The sequence below is a fragment of the Convolutriloba macropyga genome, chromosome 9, assembly GCF_964194025.1.
Source record: "Convolutriloba macropyga chromosome 9, txConMacr16.3, whole genome shotgun sequence".
In the NCBI taxonomy this organism is placed as follows: domain Eukaryota; kingdom Metazoa; phylum Xenacoelomorpha; order Acoela; family Convolutidae; genus Convolutriloba; species Convolutriloba macropyga.
Genome location: NC_134476.1, coordinates 63,509,441 through 63,530,106, shown reverse-complemented (window position 1 = coordinate 63,530,106; position 20,666 = coordinate 63,509,441). Strand labels below are relative to the sequence as shown.

Below are 20,666 nucleotides of genomic sequence, written 5' to 3'. Positions count from 1 at the left end.
CAAATCGTCAATTTTTGTCCGAAATGGCTCATTTTTTGTGGGCATGCTCCACTTGAGCCATAGTTGGGGATAAAATAAAAAAATCTGGCACAGCGAACCATTTTGGACAAGTTTTTACCAATTTCCAAAAAAGTATCCGCGCTCGATGAGGCTTAACTTTTTCGATCACCGAACTTTGTTTCGGCCACCAAATCGTCAATTTTGGTCCGAATTGGCTCATTTTTTGTGGGCATGCTCCACTTGAGCCATAATTGGGGATAAATTAAAAAAATCTGGCACAGCGAACCATTTTGGACAAGTTTTCACCAATTTCCAAAAAAGTATCCGCGCTCGATGAGGCTTAACTTTTTCGATCACCGAGGCTTTTTGAGGCTCTAAAATGTGTAAATATCGAATAAAAGTATTCTATGAGGTTTGAATACTCAAAAGAAAAAGCCTACAACACCTGGTGTTCCCAAGCGGTCACCCATCCAAGTACTAACCAGGCCCAATGTTGCTTAACTTCGGTGATCGGACGAGAACCGGTGCATTCAACATGGTATGGTCGTAGGCATTTGCGTAAGTGGGAGCGAATTTATATACAACAGTATTGTATTGTAGTCTTATATTCATATACAGGATCACTTTAACTCGCCGCCTTGCGGTTTGCAAAATAGTCACTTAATACATGCAATTTGAGCCACGTTTGTGTTATAATTTATGCAATTCGTAGCCATACAGTGTATTATGACCAACGCAAAAACTTTTTGCTTCCAACCTTCCACAATACAGTGGAACGGCCCCAAAACAAGGGAGAGATGAATTGGGTCCGAGGAACCTGTTCAACCGGACATTGAACCGGAGGCATGACTTCAGTGGGTTTAGGCCGGTACTTGGGAAAATCATAGCTCAATTGCTTTTAGCCTAATTGTTGTGATAAACTTATTAAATAGGTAAGTATCAACTCTATTTGATAAGTTTTATTTGAATGCTCTCTGCGTTAGCGGAGTGCAGCCTAAAGAATGGAACTCAGCGATAACTTAAAAGTTAGTTTAATAAAGGGAAATTCTACAATTTGTATTGATGTTTCCAAGACAGTTCCAAATACCAAATATACAGTAAACGCAAGCAGGGGAACTATTAGAATGGCCTTTACAAGTATATGGGGTGTGTTTGGAGCAATGGTTATTGCTGAAATTGTCATTTACAAAAAGTATCCGCGCTCGATGAGGCTTAACTTTTTCGATCACCAAACTTAGTTTTGGCCACCAAATCGTCAATTTTAGTCCGAAATGGCTCATTTTTTGTGGGCATGCTCAACTTGAGCCATAGTTGGGGATAAAATAAAAAAATCTGGCACAGCGAACCCTTTTCGACAAGTTTTTACCAATTTCCAAAAAAGTATCCGCGCTCGATGAGGCTTAACTTTTTCGATCACCGAATTTGTTTTGGCCACCAAATCGTCAATTTTAGTCCGAATTGGCTCATTTTTTGTGGGCATGCTCCACTTGAGCCTTAGTGTGGGATAAAATAAAAAAATCTGGCACAGCGAACCCTTTTGGACAAGTTTTCACCAATTTCCAAAAAAGTATCCGCGCTCGATGAGGCTTAACTTTTTCGATCACCGAGGATTTTGAGGCTCTAAAATGTGTAAATATCGAATAAAAGTATTCTATGAGGTTTGAATACTCAAAAGAAAAAGCCTACAACACCTGGTGTTCCCAAGCGGTCACCCATCCAAGTACTAACCAGGCCCAATGTTGCTTTACTTCGGTGATCGGACGAGAACCGGTGCATTCAACATGGTATGGTCGTAGGCATTTGCGTAAGTGGGAGCGAATTTATATACAACAGTATTGTATTGTAGTCTTATATTCATATACAGGATCACTTTAACTAGCCGCTTTGCGGTTTGCAAAATAGTCACTTAATACATGCAATTTGAGTCACGTTTGTGTTATAATTTATGCAATTCGTAGCCATACAGTGTATTATGACCAACGCACAAACTTTTTGCTTCCAACCTTCCACATTACAGTGGAACGGCCCCAAAACAAGGGAGAGATGAATTGGGTCCGAGGAACCTGTTCAACCGGACATTGAACCGGAGGCATGACTTCAGTGGGTTTAGTCCGGTACTTGGGAAAATCATAGCTCAATTGCTTTTAGCCTAATTGTTGTGATAAACTTATTAAATAGGTAAGTATCAACTCTATTTGATAAGTTTTATTTGAATGCACTCTGCGTTAGCGGAGTGCAGCCTAAAGAATGGAACTCAGCGATAACTTAAAAGTTAGTTTAATAAAGGGAAATTTTACAATTTGTATTGATGTTTCCGAGACAGTTCCAAATATCAAATATACAGTAAACGCAAGCAGGGGAACTATTAGAATGGCCTTTACAAGTATATGGGGTGTGTTTGGAGCAATGGTTATTGCTGAAATTGTCATTTACAAAAAGTATCCGCGCTCGATGAGGCTTAACTTTTTCGATCACCGAACTTAGTTTTGGCCACCAAATCGTCCATTTTAGTCCGAAATGGCTCATTTTTTGTGGGCATGCTCCACTTGAGCCATAGTTGGGGATAAAATAAAAAAATCTGGCACAGCGAACCATTTTGGACAAGTTTTCAGCAATGTCCAAAAAAGTATCCGCGCTCGATGAGGCTTAACTTTTTCGATCACCGAACTTTGTTTTGGCCACCAAATCGTCAATTTTAGTCCGAAATGGCTCATTTTTTGTGTGCATGCTCCACTTGAGCCGTAGTTGGGGATTAAACAAAACAATTGGGCAGAGCGAACGATTTTGGACACGTTTTTACGCATTTTCTAAAAAGTATCCGCGCTCGATGAGGCTTAACTTTTTCGATCACTGAGACTTTTTGAGGCTCTAAAATGTGTAAATATCAAATAAAAGTATTCTCTGAGGTTTGAATACACAAAAAAAAGCCTACAACACCTGGTGTTCCCAAGCGGTTACCCATCCAAGTACTAACCAGGCCCAATGTTGCTTAACTTCGGTGATCGGAAGAGAACCGGTGCATTCAACATGGTATGGTCGTAGGCATTTGCGTAAGTGGGAGCGAATTTATATACAGCAGTATTGTATTGTAGTCTTATATTCATATACAGGATCACTTTAACTCGCCGCCTTGCGGTTTGCAAAATAGTCACTTAATACATGTAATTTTAGCCACGGTTGTGTGTCATAATTTATGCAATTCGTAGCCATACAGTGTATTATGACCAACGCACAAACTTTTTGCTTCCAAACATCCACAATACAGTGGAACGGCCCCAAAAGAAGGGAGAGATGAATTGGGTCCGAGGAACCTGTTCAACCGGACATTGAACCGGAAGCATGACTTCAGTGGGTTTAGGCCGGTACTTGGGAAAATCATAGCTGAATTGCTTTTAGCCTAATTGTTGTGATAAACTTATTAAATAGGTAAGTATCAACTCTATTTGATAAGTTTTATTTGAATGCACCCTGCGTTAGCGGAGTGCAGCCTAAAGAAGGGAACTTAGCGATTTGCACTAACGTAAAAGTTAGTTTAATAAAAGGAAATTCTACAATTTGTATTGATGTTTCCGAGACAGTTCCAAATATCAAATATACAGTAAACGCAAGCAGGGGAACTATTAGAATGGCCTTTACAAAAAATGGGGTGTGTTTGGAGCAATGGTTATTGCTGAAATTGTCATTTACAAAAAGTATCCGCGCTCGATGAGGCTTAACTTTTTCGATCACCGAACTTTGTTTTGGTCACCAAATCATCAATTTTAGTCCGATTTGGCTCATTTTTTGTGTGCATGCTCCACTTGAGCCATAGTTGGGGATTAGAAAAAATTGGGCAGAGCGAACCATTTTGGACACGTTTTTACCCATTTTCTAAAAAGTATCCGCGCTCGATGAGGCTTAACTTTTTCGATCACCGAGACTTTTTGAGGCTCTAAAATGTGTAAATATCAAATAAAAGTATTCTATGAGGTTTGAATACTCAAAAAAAAGCCTACAACACCTGGTGTTCCCAAGCGGTCACCCATCCAAGTACTAACCAGGCCCAATGTTGCTTAAATTCGGTGATCGGAAGAGAACCGGTGCATTCAACATGGTATGGTCGTAGGCATTTGCGTAAGTGGGAGCGAATTTATATACAACAGTATTGTATTGTAGTCTTATATTTATATACAGGATCACTTTAACTCACCGCCTTGCGGTTTGCAAAATTGTCACTTAACACACTAATTTTAGCCGCGGTTGTGTTATAATTTATGCAATTCGTAGCCATACAGTGTATTATGACCAACGCACAAACTTTTTGCTTCCAACCATCCACAATACAGTGGAACGGCCCCAAAACAAGGGAGAGATGAATTGGGTCCGAGGAACCTGTTCAACCGGGCCTTGAACCGGAAGCATGACTTCTGTGGGTTTAGGCCGTTACTTGGGAAAATCATAGCTAAATTGCTTTTAGCCTAATTGTTGTGATAAACTTATTAAATAGGTAAGTATCAACTCTATTTGATAAGTTTCATTTGAATGCACTCTGCGTTAGCGGAGTGCAGCCTAAAGAATGGAACTCAGCGATAACTTAAAAGTTAGTTTAATAAAGGGAAATTCTACAATTTGTTTTGATGTTTCCGAGACAGTTCCAAATACCAAATATACAGTAAACGCAAGCAGGGGAACTATTAGAATGGCCTTTACAAGTATATGGGGTGTGTTTGGAGCAATGGTTATTGCTGAAATTGTCATTTACAAAAAGTATCCGCGCTCGATGAGGCTTAACTTTTTCGATCACCGAACTTTGTTTTGGTCAACAAATCATCAATTTTAGTCCGATTTGGCTCATTTTTTGTGTGCATGCTCTACTTGAGCCGTAGTTGGGGATAAAACAAAACAATTGGGCAGAGCGAACGACTTTGGACACGTTTTTACCCATTTTCTAAAAAGTATCCGCGCTCGATGAGGTTTAACTTTTTCGATCACCGAGACTTTTTGAGGCTCTAAAATGTGTAAATATCAAATAAAAGTATTCTATGAGGTTTGAATACTCAAAAAAAGCCTACAACACCTGGTGTTCCCAATCGGTCACCCATCCAAGTACTAACCAGGCCCAATGTTGCTTAACTTCGGTGATCGGAAGAGAACCGGTGCATTCAACATGGTATGGTCGTAGGCATTTGCGTAAGTGGGAGCGAATTTATATACAACAGTATTGTATTGTAGTCTTATATTCATATACAGGATCACTTTAACTCACCGCCTTGCGGTTTGCAAAATAGTCACTTAACACACTAATTTTAGCCACGGTTGTGTTATAATTTATGCAATTCGTAGCCATACAGTGTATTATGACCAACGCACAAACTTTTTGCTTCCAACCATCCACAATACAGTGGAACGGCCCCAAAACAAGGGAGAGATGAATTGGGTCCGAGGAACCTGTTCAACCGGGCCTTGAACCGGAAGCATGACTTCAGTGGGTTTAGGCCGGTACTTGGGAAAATCATAGCTAAATTGCTTTTAGCCTAATTGTTGTGATAAACTTATTAAATAGGTAAGTATCAACTCTATTTGATAAGTTTCATTTGAATGCACTCTGCGTTAGCGGAGTGCAGCCTAAAAAAGGGAACTCAGCGATTTGCACTAACTTAAAAGTTAGTTTAATAAAGGGAAATTCTACAATTTGTATTGATGTTTCCGAGACAGTTCCAAATATCAAACATACAGTAATCGCAAGCAGGGGAACTATTAGAATGGCCTTTACAAGTATATGGGGTGTGTTTGGAGCAATGGTTATTGCTGAAATTGTCATTTAGAAAAAGTATCCGCGCTCGATGAGGCTTAACTTTTTCGATCACCGAACTTTGTTTTGGTCACCAAATCATCAATTTTAGTCCGATTTGGCTCATTTTTTGTGTGCATGCTCCACTTAAGCCGTAGTTGGGGATAAAATAAAACAATTGGGCAGAGCGAACAATTTTGGACACGTTTTTACCCATTTTCTAAAAAGTATCCGCGCTCGATGAGGCTTAACTTTTTCAATCACCGAGACTTTTTGAGGCTCTAAAATGTGTAAATATCAAATAAAAGTATTCTATGAGGTTTGAATACTCAAAAAAAGCCTACAACACCTGGTGTTCCCAAGCGGTCACCCATCCAAGTACTAACCAGGCCCAATGTTGCTTAACTTCGGTGATCGGAAGAGAACCGGTGCATTCAACATGGTATGGTCGTAGGCATTTGCGTAAGTGGGAGCGAATTTATATACAACAGTATTGTATTGTAGTCTTATATTCATATACAGGATCACTTTAACTCACCGCCTTGTGGTTTGCAAAATAGTCACTTAACACACTAATTTTAGCCACGGTTGTGTTATAATTTATGCAATTCGTAGCCATACAGTGTATTATGACCAACGCACAAACTTTTTGCTTCCAACCATCCACAATACAGTGGAACGGCCCCAAAACAAGGGAGAGATGAATTGGGTCCGAGGAACCTGTTCAACCGGGCCTTGAACCGGAAGCATGACTTCAGTGGGTTTAGGCCGGTACTTGGGAAAATCATAGCTGAATTGCTTTTAGCCTAATTGTTGTGATAAACTTATTAAATAGGTAAGTATCAACTCTATTTGATAAGTTTTATTTGAATGCACCCTGCGTTAGCGGAGTGCAGCCTAAAGAAGGGAACTTAGCGATTTGCACTAACGTAAAAGTTAGTTTAATAAAAGGAAATTCTACAATTTGTATTGATGTTTCCGAGACAGTTCCAAATATCAAATATACAGTAAACGCAAGCAGGGGAACTATTAGAATGGCCTTTACAAAAAATGGGGTGTGTTTGGAGCAATGGTTATTGCTGAAATTGTCATTTACAAAAAGTATCCGCGCTCGATGAGGCTTAACTTTTTCGATCACCGAACTTTGTTTTGGTCACCAAATCATCAATTTTAGTCCGATTTGGCTCATTTTTTGTGTGCATGCTCCACTTGAGCCATAGTTGGGGATTAGAAAAAATTGGGCAGAGCGAACCATTTTGGACACGTTTTTACCCATTTTCTAAAAAGTATCCGCGCTCGATGAGGCTTAACTTTTTCGATCACCGAGACTTTTTGAGGCTCTAAAATGTGTAAATATCAAATAAAAGTATTCTATGAGGTTTGAATACTCAAAAAAAAGCCTACAACACCTGGTGTTCCCAAGCGGTCACCCATCCAAGTACTAACCAGGCCCAATGTTGCTTAAATTCGGTGATCGGAAGAGAACCGGTGCATTCAACATGGTATGGTCGTAGGCATTTGCGTAAGTGGGAGCGAATTTATATACAACAGTATTGTATTGTAGTCTTATATTTATATACAGGATCACTTTAACTCACCGCCTTGCGGTTTGCAAAATTGTCACTTAACACACTAATTTTAGCCGCGGTTGTGTTATAATTTATGCAATTCGTAGCCATACAGTGTATTATGACCAACGCACAAACTTTTTGCTTCCAACCATCCACAATACAGTGGAACGGCCCCAAAACAAGGGAGAGATGAATTGGGTCCGAGGAACCTGTTCAACCGGGCCTTGAACCGGAAGCATGACTTCTGTGGGTTTAGGCCGTTACTTGGGAAAATCATAGCTAAATTGCTTTTAGCCTAATTGTTGTGATAAACTTATTAAATAGGTAAGTATCAACTCTATTTGATAAGTTTCATTTGAATGCACTCTGCGTTAGCGGAGTGCAGCCTAAAGAATGGAACTCAGCGATAACTTAAAAGTTAGTTTAATAAAGGGAAATTCTACAATTTGTTTTGATGTTTCCGAGACAGTTCCAAATACCAAATATACAGTAAACGCAAGCAGGGGAACTATTAGAATGGCCTTTACAAGTATATGGGGTGTGTTTGGAGCAATGGTTATTGCTGAAATTGTCATTTACAAAAAGTATCCGCGCTCGATGAGGCTTAACTTTTTCGATCACCGAACTTTGTTTTGGTCACCAAATCATCAATTTTAGTCCGATTTGGCTCATTTTTTGTGTGCATGCTCTACTTGAGCCGTAGTTGGGGATAAAACAAAACAATTGGGCAGAGCGAACGACTTTGGACACGTTTTTACCCATTTTCTAAAAAGTATCCGCGCTCGATGAGGTTTAACTTTTTCGATCACCGAGACTTTTTGAGGCTCTAAAATGTGTAAATATCAAATAAAAGTATTCTATGAGGTTTGAATACTCAAAAAAAGCCTACAACACCTGGTGTTCCCAATCGGTCACCCATCCAAGTACTAACCAGGCCCAATGTTGCTTAACTTCGGTGATCGGAAGAGAACCGGTGCATTCAACATGGTATGGTCGTAGGCATTTGCGTAAGTGGGAGCGAATTTATATACAACAGTATTGTATTGTAGTCTTATATTCATATACAGGATCACTTTAACTCACCGCCTTGCGGTTTGCAAAATAGTCACTTAACACACTAATTTTAGCCACGGTTGTGTTATAATTTATGCAATTCGTAGCCATACAGTGTATTATGACCAACGCACAAACTTTTTGCTTCCAACCATCCACAATACAGTGGAACGGCCCCAAAACAAGGGAGAGATGAATTGGGTCCGAGGAACCTGTTCAACCGGGCCTTGAACCGGAAGCATGACTTCAGTGGGTTTAGGCCGGTACTTGGGAAAATCATAGCTAAATTGCTTTTAGCCTAATTGTTGTGATAAACTTATTAAATAGGTAAGTATCAACTCTATTTGATAAGTTTCATTTGAATGCACTCTGCGTTAGCGGAGTGCAGCCTAAAAAAGGGAACTCAGCGATTTGCACTAACTTAAAAGTTAGTTTAATAAAGGGAAATTCTACAATTTGTATTGATGTTTCCGAGACAGTTCCAAATATCAAACATACAGTAATCGCAAGCAGGGGAACTATTAGAATGGCCTTTACAAGTATATGGGGTGTGTTTGGAGCAATGGTTATTGCTGAAATTGTCATTTAGAAAAAGTATCCGCGCTCGATGAGGCTTAACTTTTTCGATCACCGAACTTTGTTTTGGTCACCAAATCATCAATTTTAGTCCGATTTGGCTCATTTTTTGTGTGCATGCTCCACTTAAGCCGTAGTTGGGGATAAAATAAAACAATTGGGCAGAGCGAACAATTTTGGACACGTTTTTACCCATTTTCTAAAAAGTATCCGCGCTCGATGAGGCTTAACTTTTTCAATCACCGAGACTTTTTGAGGCTCTAAAATGTGTAAATATCAAATAAAAGTATTCTATGAGGTTTGAATACTCAAAAAAAGCCTACAACACCTGGTGTTCCCAAGCGGTCACCCATCCAAGTACTAACCAGGCCCAATGTTGCTTAACTTCGGTGATCGGAAGAGAACCGGTGCATTCAACATGGTATGGTCGTAGGCATTTGCGTAAGTGGGAGCGAATTTATATACAACAGTATTGTATTGTAGTCTTATATTCATATACAGGATCACTTTAACTCACCGCCTTGTGGTTTGCAAAATAGTCACTTAACACACTAATTTTAGCCACGGTTGTGTTATAATTTATGCAATTCGTAGCCATACAGTGTATTATGACCAACGCACAAACTTTTTGCTTCCAACCATCCACAATACAGTGGAACGGCCCCAAAACAAGGGAGAGATGAATTGGGTCCGAGGAACCTGTTCAACCGGGCCTTGAACCGGAAGCATGACTTCAGTGGGTTTAGGCCGGTACTTTGGAAAATCATAGCTGAATTGCTTTTAGCCTAATTGTTGTTTTAAATTTATTAGATAGGTAAGTATCAACTCTATTTGATAAGTTTTATTTGAATGCACTCTGCGTTAGCGGAGTGCAGCCTAAAAAAGGGACCTCAGCGATTTGCACTAACTTAAAAGTTAGTTTAATAAAGGGAAATTCTACAATTTGTATTGATGTTTCCGAGACAGTTCCAAATATCAAATATACAGTAAACGCAAGCATGGGAACTATTAGAATGGCCTTTACAAGTATATGGGGTGTGTTTGGAGCAATGGTTATTGCTGAAATTGTCATTTACAAAAAGTATCCGCGCTCGATGACGCTTAACTTTTTCGATCACCGAACTTTGTTTTGGTCACCAAATCATCAATTTTAGTCCGATTTGGCTCATTTTTTGTGTGCATGCTCCACTTGAGCCATAATTGGGGATAAAACAAAACAATTGGGCAGAGCGAACCATTTTGGACACGTTTTCACCCATTTTCTAAAAAGTACCCGCGCTCGATGAGGCTTAACTTTTTCGATCACCGAGACTTTTTGAGGCTCTAAAATGTGTAAATATCAAATAAAAGTATTCTATGAGGTTTGAATACTCAAAAAAAGCCTACAACACCTGGTGTTCCCAAGCGGTCACCCATCCAAGTACTCACCAGGCCCAATGTTGCTTAACTTCGGTGATCGGAAGAGAACCGGTGCATTCAACATGGTATGGTCGTAGGAATTTGCGTAAGTGGGAGCGAATTTATATACAACAGTATTGTATTGTAGTCTTATATTCATATACAGGATCACTTTAACTCGACGCCTCGCGGTTTGCAAAATAGTCACTTTATAAATTTAATTTTAGCCACGGTTGTGTTATAATTTATGCAATTCGTAGCCATACAGTGTATTATGACCAACGCACAAACTTTTTGCCTTCAAACATCCATAATACAGTGGAACGGCCCCAAAAGAAGGGAGAGATGAGTTGGGTCCGAGGAACCTGTTCAACCGGACATTGAACCGGAAGCATGACTTCAGTGGGTTTAGGCCGGTACTTGGGAAAATCATAGCTGAATTGCTTTTAGCCTAATTGTTGTTTTAAACTTATTAAATAGGTAAGTATCAACTCTATTTGATAAGTTTTATTTGAATGCACTCTGCGTTAGCGGAGTGCAGCCTAAAAAAGGGACCTCAGCGATTTGCACTAACTTAAAAGTTAGTTTAATAAAGGGAAATTCTACAATTTGTATTGATGTTTCCAAGACAGTTCCAAATATCAAATATACAGTAAACGCAAGCAGGGGAACTATTAGAATGGCCTTTACAAGTATATGGGGTGTGTTTGGAGCAATGGTTATTGCTGAAATTGTCATTTACAAAAAGTATCCGCGCTCGATGACGCTTAATTTTTTCGATCACCGAACTTTGTTTTGGTCACCAAATCATCAATTTTAGTCCGATTTGGCTCATTTTTTGTGTGCATGCTCCACTTGAGCCATAATTGGGGATAAAACAAAACAATTGGGCAGAGCGAACCATTTTGGACACGTTTTCACCCATTTTCTAAAAAGTATCCGCGCTCGATGAGGCTTAACTTTTTCGATCACCGAGACTTTTTGAGGCTCTAAAATGTGTAAATATCAAATAAAAGTATTCTATGAGGTTTGAATACTCAAAAAAAGCCTACAACACCTGGTGTTCCCAAGCGGTCACCCATCCAAGTACTCACCAGGCCCAATGTTGCTTAACTTCGGTGATCGGAAGAGAACCGGTGCATTCAACATGGTATGGTCGTAGGAATTTGCGTAAGTGGGAGCGAATTTATATACAACAGTATTGTATTGTAGTCTTATATTCATATACAGGATCACTTTAACTCGACGCCTTGCGGTTTGCAAAATAGTCACTTTATAAATTTAATTTTAGCCACGGTTGTGTTATAATTTATGCAATTCGTAGCCATACAGTGTATTATGACCAACGCACAAACTTTTTGCCTTCAAACATCCATAATACAGTGGAACGGCCCCAAAAGAAGGGAGAGATGAATTGGGTCCGAGGAACCTGTTCAACCGGACATTGAACCGGAAGCATGACTTCAGTGGGTTTAGGCCGGTACTTGGGAAAATCATAGCTGAATTGCTTTTAGCCTAATTGTTGTGATAATCTTATTAAATAGGTAAGTATCAACTCTATTTGATAAGTTTCATTTGAATGCACTCTGCGTTAGCGGAGTGCAGCCTAAAAAAGGGAACTCAGCGATTTGCACTAACTTAAAAGTTAGTTTAATAAAGGGAAATTCTACAATTTGTATTGATGTTTCCGAGACAGTTCCAAATATCAAATATACAGTAAACGCAAGCAGGGGAACTATTAGAATGGCCTTTACAAGTATATGGGGTGTGTTTGGAGCAATGGTTATTGCTGAAATTGTCATTTACAAAAAGTATCCGCGCTCGATGAGGCTTAACTTTTTCGATCACCGAACTTTGTTTTGGTCACCAAATCATCAATTTTAGTCCAATTTGGCTCATTTTGTGTGTGCATGCTCCACTTGAGCCGTAGTTGGGGATAAAACAAAACAATTGGGCAGAGCGAACCATTTTTGACACGTTTTCACCCATTTTCTAAAAAGTATCCGCGCTCGATGAGGCTTAACTTTTTCGATCACCGAGACTTTTTGAGGCTCTAAAATGTGTTAATATCAAATAAAGGTATTCTATGAGGTTTGAATACTCAAAAAAAAGCCTACAACACCTGGTGTTCCCAAGCGGTCACCCATCCAAGTACTAACCAGGCCCAATGTTGCTTAACTTCGGTGATCGGAAGAGAACCGGTGCATTCAACATGGTATGGTCGTAGGCATTTGCTTAAGTGGGAGCGAATTTATATACAACAGTATTGTATTGTACTCTTATATTCATATACAGGATCACTTTAACTCACCGCCTTGCGGTTTGCAATATAGTCACTTAATACACTAATTTTAGCCACGGTTGTGTTATAATTTATGCAATTCGTAGCCATACAGTGTATTACGACCAACGCACAAACTTTTTGCTTCCAACCATCCACAATACAGTGGAACGGCCCCAAAACAAGGGAGAGATGAATTGGGTCCGAGGAACCTGTTCAACCGGACCTTGAACCGGAAGCATGACTTCAGTGGGTGTAGGCCGGTACTTGGGAAAATCATAGCTGAATTGCTTTTAGCCTAATTGTTGTGTTAAACTTATTAAATAGGTAAGTATCAACTCTATTTGATAAGTTTCACTTGAATGCACTCTGAGTTAGCGGAGTGCAGCCTAAAAAAGGGACCTCAGCGATTTGCACTAACTTAAAAGTTAGTTTAATAAAGGGAAATTCTACAATTTGTATTGATGTTTCCGAGACAGTTCCAAATATCAAATATACAGTAAACGCAAGCAGGGGAACTATTAGAATGGCCTTTACAAGTATTTGGGGTGTGTTTGGAGCAATGATTATTGCTGAAATTGTCATTTACAAAAAGTGTCCGCGGCCGATGAGGCTTAAATTTTTCGATCACCGAACTTTGTTTTGGTCACCAAATCATCAATTTTAGTCCGATTTGGCTAATTTTTTGTGTGCATGCTCCACTTGAGCCATAATTGGGGACAAAGCAAAAAAAATTGGGCAGAGCGAACCATTTTGGACACGTTTTTACCCATTTTCTAAAAAGTATCCGCGCTCGATGAGGCTTAACTTTTTCGATCACCGAGACTTTTTGAGGCTCTAAAATGTGTAAATATCAAATAAAAGTATTCTATGAGGTTTGAATACTCAAAAGAAAAAGCCTACAACACCTGGTGTTCCCAAGCGGTCGCCCATCCAAGTACTAACCAGGCCCAATGTTGCCTAACTTCGGTGATCGGAAGAGAACCGGTGCATTCATCATGGTATGGTCGTAGGCATTTGCGTAAGTGGGAGCGAATTTATATACAACAGTATTGTATTGTAGTCTTATATTCATATACAGGATCACTTTAACTCACCGCCTTGCGGTTTGCAAAATAGTCACTTAATACATGTAATTTTAGCCACGGTTGTGTTATAATTTATGCAATTCGTAGCCATACAGTGTATTATGACCAACGCACAAACTTTTTGCTTCCAAACATCCACAATACAGTGGAACGGCCCCAAAAGAAGGGAGAGATGAATTGGGTCCGAGGAACCTGTTCAACCGGACATTGAACCGGAAGCATGACTTCAGTGGGTTTAGGCCGGTACTTGGGAAAATCATAGCTGAATTGCTTTTAGCCTAATTGTTGTGATAAACTTATTAAATAGGTAAGTATCAACTTTATTTGATAAGTTTTGTTTGAATGCACTCTGCGTTAGCTCAGTGCAGCCTAAAAAAGGGAACTCAGCGATTTGCACTAACTTAAAAGTTAGTTTAATAAAGGGAAATTCTACAATTTGTATTGATGTTTCCGAGACAGTTCCAAATATCAAATATACAGTAAACGCAAGCAGGGGAACTATTAGAATGGCCTTTACAAGTATATGGGGTGTGTTTGGAGCAATGGTTATTGCTGAAATTGTCATTTACAAAAAAGTATCCGCGCTCGATGAGGCTTAACTTTTTCGATCACCGATTTTTGTTTTGGTCACCAAATCATCAATTTTAGTCCTATTTGTCTCATTTTTTGTGTGCATGCTCCACTTGAGCCATAATTGGGGAAAAAACAAAAAAATTGGGCAGAGCGAACCATTTTGGACACGTTTTTACCCATTTTCTAAAAAGCATCCGCGCTCGATGAAGCTTAACTTTTTCGATCACCGAGACTTTTTGAGGCTCTAAAATGTGTAAATATCGAATAAAAGTATTTTATGAGGTTTGAATACTCAAAAGAAAAAGCCTACAACACCTGGTGTTCCCAAGCGGTCACCCATCCAAGTACTAACCAGGCCCAATGTTGCCTAACTTCGGTGATCGGAAGAGAACCGGTGCATTCATCATTGTATGGTCGTAGGCATTTGCGTAAGTGGGAGCGAATTTATATAAAACAGTATTGTTTTGTAGTCTTATATTCATATACAGGATCACTTTAACTCACCGCCTTGCGGTTTGCAAAATGGTCACTTAATACATGAAATTTTAGCCACGGTTGTGTTATAATTTATGCAATTCGTAGCCATACAGTGTAATATGACCAACGCACAAACTTTTTGCTTCCAACAATCCACAATACAGTGGAACGGCCCCGAAATAAGGGAGAGATGAATTGGGTCCGAGGAACCTGTTCAACCGGACATTGAACCCGAAGCATGACTTCAGTGGGTTTAGGCCGGTACTTGGGAAAATCATAGCTGAAATGCTTTTAGCCTAATTGTTGTGATAAATTTATTAAATAGGTAAGTCTTAACTCTATTTGAGAAGTTTTATTTGAATGCACTCTGCGTTAGCGGAGTGCAGCCTAGAGAATGGAACTCAGCGATTTGCACTTAAAAGTTAGTTTTATAAAGGGAAATTCTACAATTTGTATTGATGTTTCCGAGACAGTTCCAAATATCAAATATACAGTAAACGCAAGCAGGGGAACTATTAGAATGGCCTTTACAAGTATATGGGGTGTGTTTGGAGCAACGGTTATTGCTGAAATTCTCATTTACAAAAAGTATCCGCGCTCGATGACGCTTAACTTTTTCGATCACCGAACTTTGTTTTGGTCACCAAATCATCAATTTTAGTGCGATTTGGCTCATTTTTTGTGTGCATGCTCCACTTGAGCCTTAGTTGGGGATAAAACAAAAAAATTGGGCAGAGTGAACCATTGTGGACACGTTTTTACCGATTTCCTAAAAAGTATCCGCGCTCGATGAGGCTTAACTTTTTCGATCACCGAACCTTGTTTTGGCCACCAAATCATCAATTTTAGTCCGATTTGGCTCATTTTTTGTGGGCATGCTCTACTTGAGCCATAATTGGGGATAAGAAAAAAAAATTGGGCAGAGCGAACCATTTTGGACACGTTTTTACCGATTTTCAAAAAAGTATCCGCGCTCGATGAGGCTTAACTTTTTCGGTCACCGAACCTTGTTTTGGTCACCAAATCGTCAATTTTTGTCCGATTTGGCTCATTTTTTGTGGACATGCTCCACTTGAGCCACAGTTGGGGATAAAACAAATAAATTGGGCAGAACGAACAATTTTGGACACATTTTTACCGATTTTCAAAAAAGTATCCGCGCTCGATGAGGCTTAACTTTTTCGATCACCGAACTTTGCTTTGGTCACCAAACCGTCAATTTTTGTCTGATTTGGCTCATTTTTTGTAGAAATGCTCCACTTGAGCCATAATTGGGGATAAAACAAAAAAAATGGGCAGAGCTAACCATTTTGGACACGTTTTTACCGATTTTCTAAAAAGTATCCGCGCTCGATGAGGCTTAACTTTTTCGATCACCGAACTTTGTTTTGGCCAGCAAATCATCAATTTTAGTCCGATTTGGCTCATTTTTGTGTGCATGCTCCAATTAATCCAATTAAGCCATAGTTGGGGATAAAACAAAAAAATTGGTCAGAGCGAACCATTTTGGACACGTTTTTACCGATTTTCTAAAAAGTATCCGCGCTCGATGAGGCTTAACTTTTTCGATCACCGAACTTTGTTTTGGCCACCAAATCATCAATTTTAGTCCGATTTGGCTCATTTTTGGTGTGCATGCTCCACTTGAGCCCTAATTGGGGATAAAAGTAAAAAAAATTGGGCAGAGTGAACCATTTTGGACACGTTTTTACCGATTTTCTAAAAAGTATCCGCGCTCGATGAGGCTTAACTTTTCCGATCACTGAACCTTGTTTTGACCACCAAATCATAAATTTTAGTGCGATTTGGCTCATTTTTTGTGTGCATGCTCCACTTGAGCCATAGTTGGGGACAAGACAAAAAAATTGGTCAGAGCGAACCATTCTGGACACGTTTTTACCGATTTTCTAAAAAGTATCCGCGCTCGATGAGGCTTAACTTTTTCGATCACCGAACCTTGTTTTGGTCACCAAATCGTCAATTTTTGTACGATTTGGCTCACTTTTTTGTGGAAATGCTCCACTTGAGCCATAATTGGGGATAAAACAAAAAAATTGGGCAGAGCTAACCATTTTGGACACGTTTTTACCGATTTTCTAAAAAGTATCCGCGCTCGATGAGGCTTAACTTTTCCGATCACTGAACCTTGTTTTGACCACCAAATCATTAATTTTAGTCCGATTTGGCTAGTTTTTTGTGTACATGCTCCACTTGAGCCATAGTTGGGGATAAAACAAAAAAATTGGGCAGAGTGAACCATTTTGGACACGTTTTTACCAATTTTCTAAAAAGTATCCGCGCTCGATGAGGCTTAACTTTTTCGATCACCGAACTTTGTTTTGGCCACCAAATCATCAATTTTAGTCCGATTTGGCTCATTTTTTGTGTGCATGCTCCACTTGAGCAATAGTTGGGGACAAGACAAAAAAATTGGTCAGAGCGAACCATTCTGGACACGTTTTTACCGATTTTCTAAAAAGTATCCGCGCTCGATGAGGCTTAACTTTTTCGATCACCGAACCTTGTTTTGGTCACCAAATCGTCAATTTTTGTCCGATTTGGCTCACTTTTTGTGGAAATGCTCCACTTGAGCCATAATTGGGGATAAAACAAAAAAATTGGGCAGAGCTAACCATTTTGGACACGTTTTTACCGATTTTCTAAAAAGTATCCGCGCTCGATGAGGCTTAACTTTTTCGATCACCGAACTTTGTTTTGGCCACCAAATCATCAGTTTTAGTCCGATTTGGCTCATTTTTTGTGTGCATGCTCCACTTAAGCCATAGTTGGGGACAAGACAAAAAAATTGGTCAGAGCGAACCATTCTGGACACGTTTTTACCGATTTTCTAAAAAGTATCCGCGCTCGATGAGGCTTAACTTTTTCGATCACCGAACCTTGTTTTGGTCACCAAATCTTCAATTTTTGTCCGATTTGGCTCACTTTTTGTGGAAATGCTCCACTTGAGCCATAATTGGGGATAAAACAAAAAAATTGGGCAGAGCTAACCATTTTGGACACGTTTTTACCGATTTTCTAAAAAGTATCCGCGCTCGATGAGGCTTAACTTTTTCGATCACCGAACTTTGTTTTGGCCACCAAATCATCAATTTTAGTCGGATTTGGCTCATTTTTTGTGTGCATGCTCCACTTCAGCCACAGTTGGGGATAAAACAAAAAAATTGGTCAGAGCGAACCATTTTGGACGCGTTTTTATCGATTTTCTAAAAAGTATCCGCGCTCGATGAGGCTTAACTTTTTCGATCACCGAACTTTGTTTTGGCCACCAAATCATCAATTTTAGTCCGATTTGGCTCATTTTTTGTGTGCATGCTCCACTTGAGCCCTAATTGGGGATAAAAGTAAAAAAATTGGGCAGAGTGAACCATTCGGACACGTTTTTACCGATTTTCTAAAAAGTATCCGCGCTCGATGAGGCTTAACTTTTCCGATCACTGAACTTTGTTTTGGCCACCAAATCATCAATTTTAGTCCGATTTGGCTAATTTTTTGTGTGCATGCTCCACTTGAGCCATTGTTGGGGATAAAACAAAAAAATTGGTCAGAGCGAACCATTCTGGACACGTTTTTACCGATTTTCAAAAAAGTATCCGCGCTCGATGAGGCTTAACTTTTCCGATCACTGAACTTTGTTTTGGCCACCAAATCATCAATTTTAGTCCGATTTGGCTTATTTTTTGTGTGCATGCTCCACTTGAGCCATTGTTGGGGAAAGAACAAAAAAAATTGGGCAGAGTGAACCATTTTGGACACGTTTTTACCGATTTTCTAAAAAGTATCCGCGCTCGATGAGGCTTAACTTTTTCGATCACCGAACTTTGTTTTGGCCACGAAATCATCAATTTTAGTCCGATTTGGCTCATTTTTTGTGTGCATGCTCCACTTGAGCCATTGTTGGGGATAAAACAAAAAAATTGGTCAGAGCGAACCATTCTGGACACGTTTTTACCGATTTTCTAAAAAGTATCCGCGCTCGATGAGGCTTAACTTTTCCGATCACTGAACTTTGTTTTGGCCACCAAATCATCAATTTTAGTCCGATTTGGCTAATTTTTTGTGTGCATGCTCCACTTGAGCCATTGTTGGGGAAAGAACAAAAAAAATTGGGCAGAGTGAACCATTTTGGACACGTTTTTACCGATTTTCTAAAAAGTATCCGCGCTCGATGAGGCTTAACTTTTTCGATCACCGAACCTTGTTTTGGCCACCAAATCATCAATTTTAGTCCGATTTGGCTCATTTTTTGTGTGCATGCTCCACTTGAGCCATTGTTGGGGATAAAACAAAAAAATTGGTCAGAGCGAACCATTCTGGACACGTTTTTACCGATTTTATAAAAAGTATCCGCGCTCGATGAGGCTTAACTTTTTTGATCACTGAACATTGTTTTGGCCACCAAATCATCAATTTTAGTCCAATTTGGCTCATTTTTTGTGTGCATGCTCCACTTGAGCCATTGTTGGGGATAAAACAAAAAAATTGGTCAGAGCGAACCATTTTGGACACGTTTTTACCCATTTTCTAAAAAGTATCCGCGCTCGATGAGGCTTAACTTTTTCGATCACCGAACATTGTTTTGGCCACCAAATCATCAATTTTAGTCCGATCTGGCTAATTTTTTGTGTGCATGCTCCACTTGAGCCATAGTTGGGGATGAAACAAAAAAATTGGGCAGAGTGAACCATTTTGGACACGTTTTTACCGATTTTCTAAAAAGTATCCGCGCTCGATGAGGCTTAACTTTTTCGATCACCGAACTTTGTTTTGGCCACCAAATCATCAATTTTAGTCCGATTTGGCTCATTTTTTATGTGCATGCTCCACTTGAGCCATAGTTGGGGATAAAACAAAAAAATTGGTCAGAACGAACCATTCTGGACACGGTTTTACCGATTTTCTAAAAAGTATCCGCGCTCGATGAGGCTTAACTTTGTCGATCACCGAACTTTGTTTTGGCCACCAAATCGTCAATTTTAGTCCAATTTGGCTCATTTTTTGTGGGCATGCTCCACTTGAGCCATAGTTGGGGATAAAACAAAAAAAAATTGGGCAGAGTGAACCATTTTGGACACGTTTTAACCGATTTTCTAAAAAGTATCCGCGCTCGATGAGGCTTAACTTTTTCGATCACCGAACTTTGTTTTGGCCACCAAATCATCAATTTTAGTCCGATTTGGCTCATTTTTTGTGTTAATGCTCCACTTGAGCCCTAATTGGGGATAAAATTAAAAAATTTGGGCAGAGTGAACCATTTTGGACACGTTTTTACCCATTTTCTAAAAAGTATCCGCGCTCGATGAGGCTTAACTTTTTCGATCACCGAACATTGTTTTGGCCACCAAATCATCAATTTTAGTCCGATCTGGCTAATTTTTTGTGTGCATGCTCCACTTGAGCCATAGTTGGGGATGAAACAAAAAAATTGGGCAGAGTGAACCATTTTGGACACGTTTTTACCGATTTTCTAAAAAGTATCCGCGCTCGATGAGGCTTAACTTTTTCGATCACCGAACTTTGTTTTGGCCACCAAATCATCAATTTTAGTCCGATTTGGCTCATTTTTTATGTGCATGCTCCACTTGAGCCATAGTTGGGGATAAAACAAAAAAATTGGTCAGAACGAACCATTCTGGACACGGTTTTACCGATTTTCTAAAAAGTATCCGCGCTCGATGAGGCTTAACTTTGTCGATCACCGAACTTTGTTTTGGCCACCAAATCGTCAATTTTAGTCCAATTTGGCTCATTTTTTGTGGGCATGCTCCACTTGAGCCATAGTTGGGGATAAAACAAAAAAAAATTGGGCAGAGTGAACCATTTTGGACACGTTTTAACCGATTTTCTAAAAAGTATCCGCG

At 39.5% G+C, this 20,666-nt stretch overlaps 14 non-coding genes across 14 annotated transcripts; all 14 read right to left on the bottom strand.

Moving 5' to 3' along the window:
* Window positions 1-433: 433 nt before the first annotated feature.
* Window positions 434-552, bottom strand: LOC142346545 (5S ribosomal RNA). Its single transcript, XR_012759599.1, has one exon. It is a non-coding gene; the product is annotated as a 5S ribosomal RNA (ribosomal RNA).
* A 1,127-nt stretch (window positions 553-1,679) lies between these two features.
* Window positions 1,680-1,798, bottom strand: LOC142346972 (5S ribosomal RNA). The gene has a single exon (XR_012760004.1). It is a non-coding gene; the product is annotated as a 5S ribosomal RNA (ribosomal RNA).
* A 1,127-nt stretch (window positions 1,799-2,925) lies between these two features.
* LOC142347049 (5S ribosomal RNA) lies at window positions 2,926-3,044 on the bottom strand. Its single transcript, XR_012760075.1, has one exon. It is a non-coding gene; the product is annotated as a 5S ribosomal RNA (ribosomal RNA).
* Window positions 3,045-3,988: 944 nt separating this feature from the next.
* On the bottom strand, window positions 3,989-4,107 carry LOC142347182 (5S ribosomal RNA). The gene has a single exon (XR_012760199.1). It is a non-coding gene; the product is annotated as a 5S ribosomal RNA (ribosomal RNA).
* Window positions 4,108-5,044: 937 nt separating this feature from the next.
* LOC142347067 (5S ribosomal RNA) lies at window positions 5,045-5,163 on the bottom strand. Its single transcript, XR_012760092.1, has one exon. It is a non-coding gene; the product is annotated as a 5S ribosomal RNA (ribosomal RNA).
* A 944-nt stretch (window positions 5,164-6,107) lies between these two features.
* Window positions 6,108-6,226, bottom strand: LOC142346936 (5S ribosomal RNA). The gene has a single exon (XR_012759970.1). It is a non-coding gene; the product is annotated as a 5S ribosomal RNA (ribosomal RNA).
* A 941-nt stretch (window positions 6,227-7,167) lies between these two features.
* LOC142347181 (5S ribosomal RNA) lies at window positions 7,168-7,286 on the bottom strand. Its single transcript, XR_012760198.1, has one exon. It is a non-coding gene; the product is annotated as a 5S ribosomal RNA (ribosomal RNA).
* A 937-nt stretch (window positions 7,287-8,223) lies between these two features.
* LOC142347066 (5S ribosomal RNA) lies at window positions 8,224-8,342 on the bottom strand. The gene has a single exon (XR_012760091.1). It is a non-coding gene; the product is annotated as a 5S ribosomal RNA (ribosomal RNA).
* Window positions 8,343-9,286: 944 nt separating this feature from the next.
* LOC142346935 (5S ribosomal RNA) lies at window positions 9,287-9,405 on the bottom strand. The gene has a single exon (XR_012759969.1). It is a non-coding gene; the product is annotated as a 5S ribosomal RNA (ribosomal RNA).
* Window positions 9,406-10,349: 944 nt separating this feature from the next.
* LOC142347179 (5S ribosomal RNA) lies at window positions 10,350-10,468 on the bottom strand. The gene has a single exon (XR_012760196.1). It is a non-coding gene; the product is annotated as a 5S ribosomal RNA (ribosomal RNA).
* Window positions 10,469-11,413: 945 nt separating this feature from the next.
* On the bottom strand, window positions 11,414-11,532 carry LOC142347178 (5S ribosomal RNA). The gene has a single exon (XR_012760195.1). It is a non-coding gene; the product is annotated as a 5S ribosomal RNA (ribosomal RNA).
* Window positions 11,533-12,478: 946 nt separating this feature from the next.
* On the bottom strand, window positions 12,479-12,597 carry LOC142346934 (5S ribosomal RNA). The gene has a single exon (XR_012759968.1). It is a non-coding gene; the product is annotated as a 5S ribosomal RNA (ribosomal RNA).
* A 948-nt stretch (window positions 12,598-13,545) lies between these two features.
* LOC142347256 (5S ribosomal RNA) lies at window positions 13,546-13,664 on the bottom strand. The gene has a single exon (XR_012760268.1). It is a non-coding gene; the product is annotated as a 5S ribosomal RNA (ribosomal RNA).
* Window positions 13,665-14,613: 949 nt separating this feature from the next.
* On the bottom strand, window positions 14,614-14,732 carry LOC142347278 (5S ribosomal RNA). Its single transcript, XR_012760289.1, has one exon. It is a non-coding gene; the product is annotated as a 5S ribosomal RNA (ribosomal RNA).
* Between the last annotated feature and the right edge of the window lie 5,934 nt (window positions 14,733-20,666).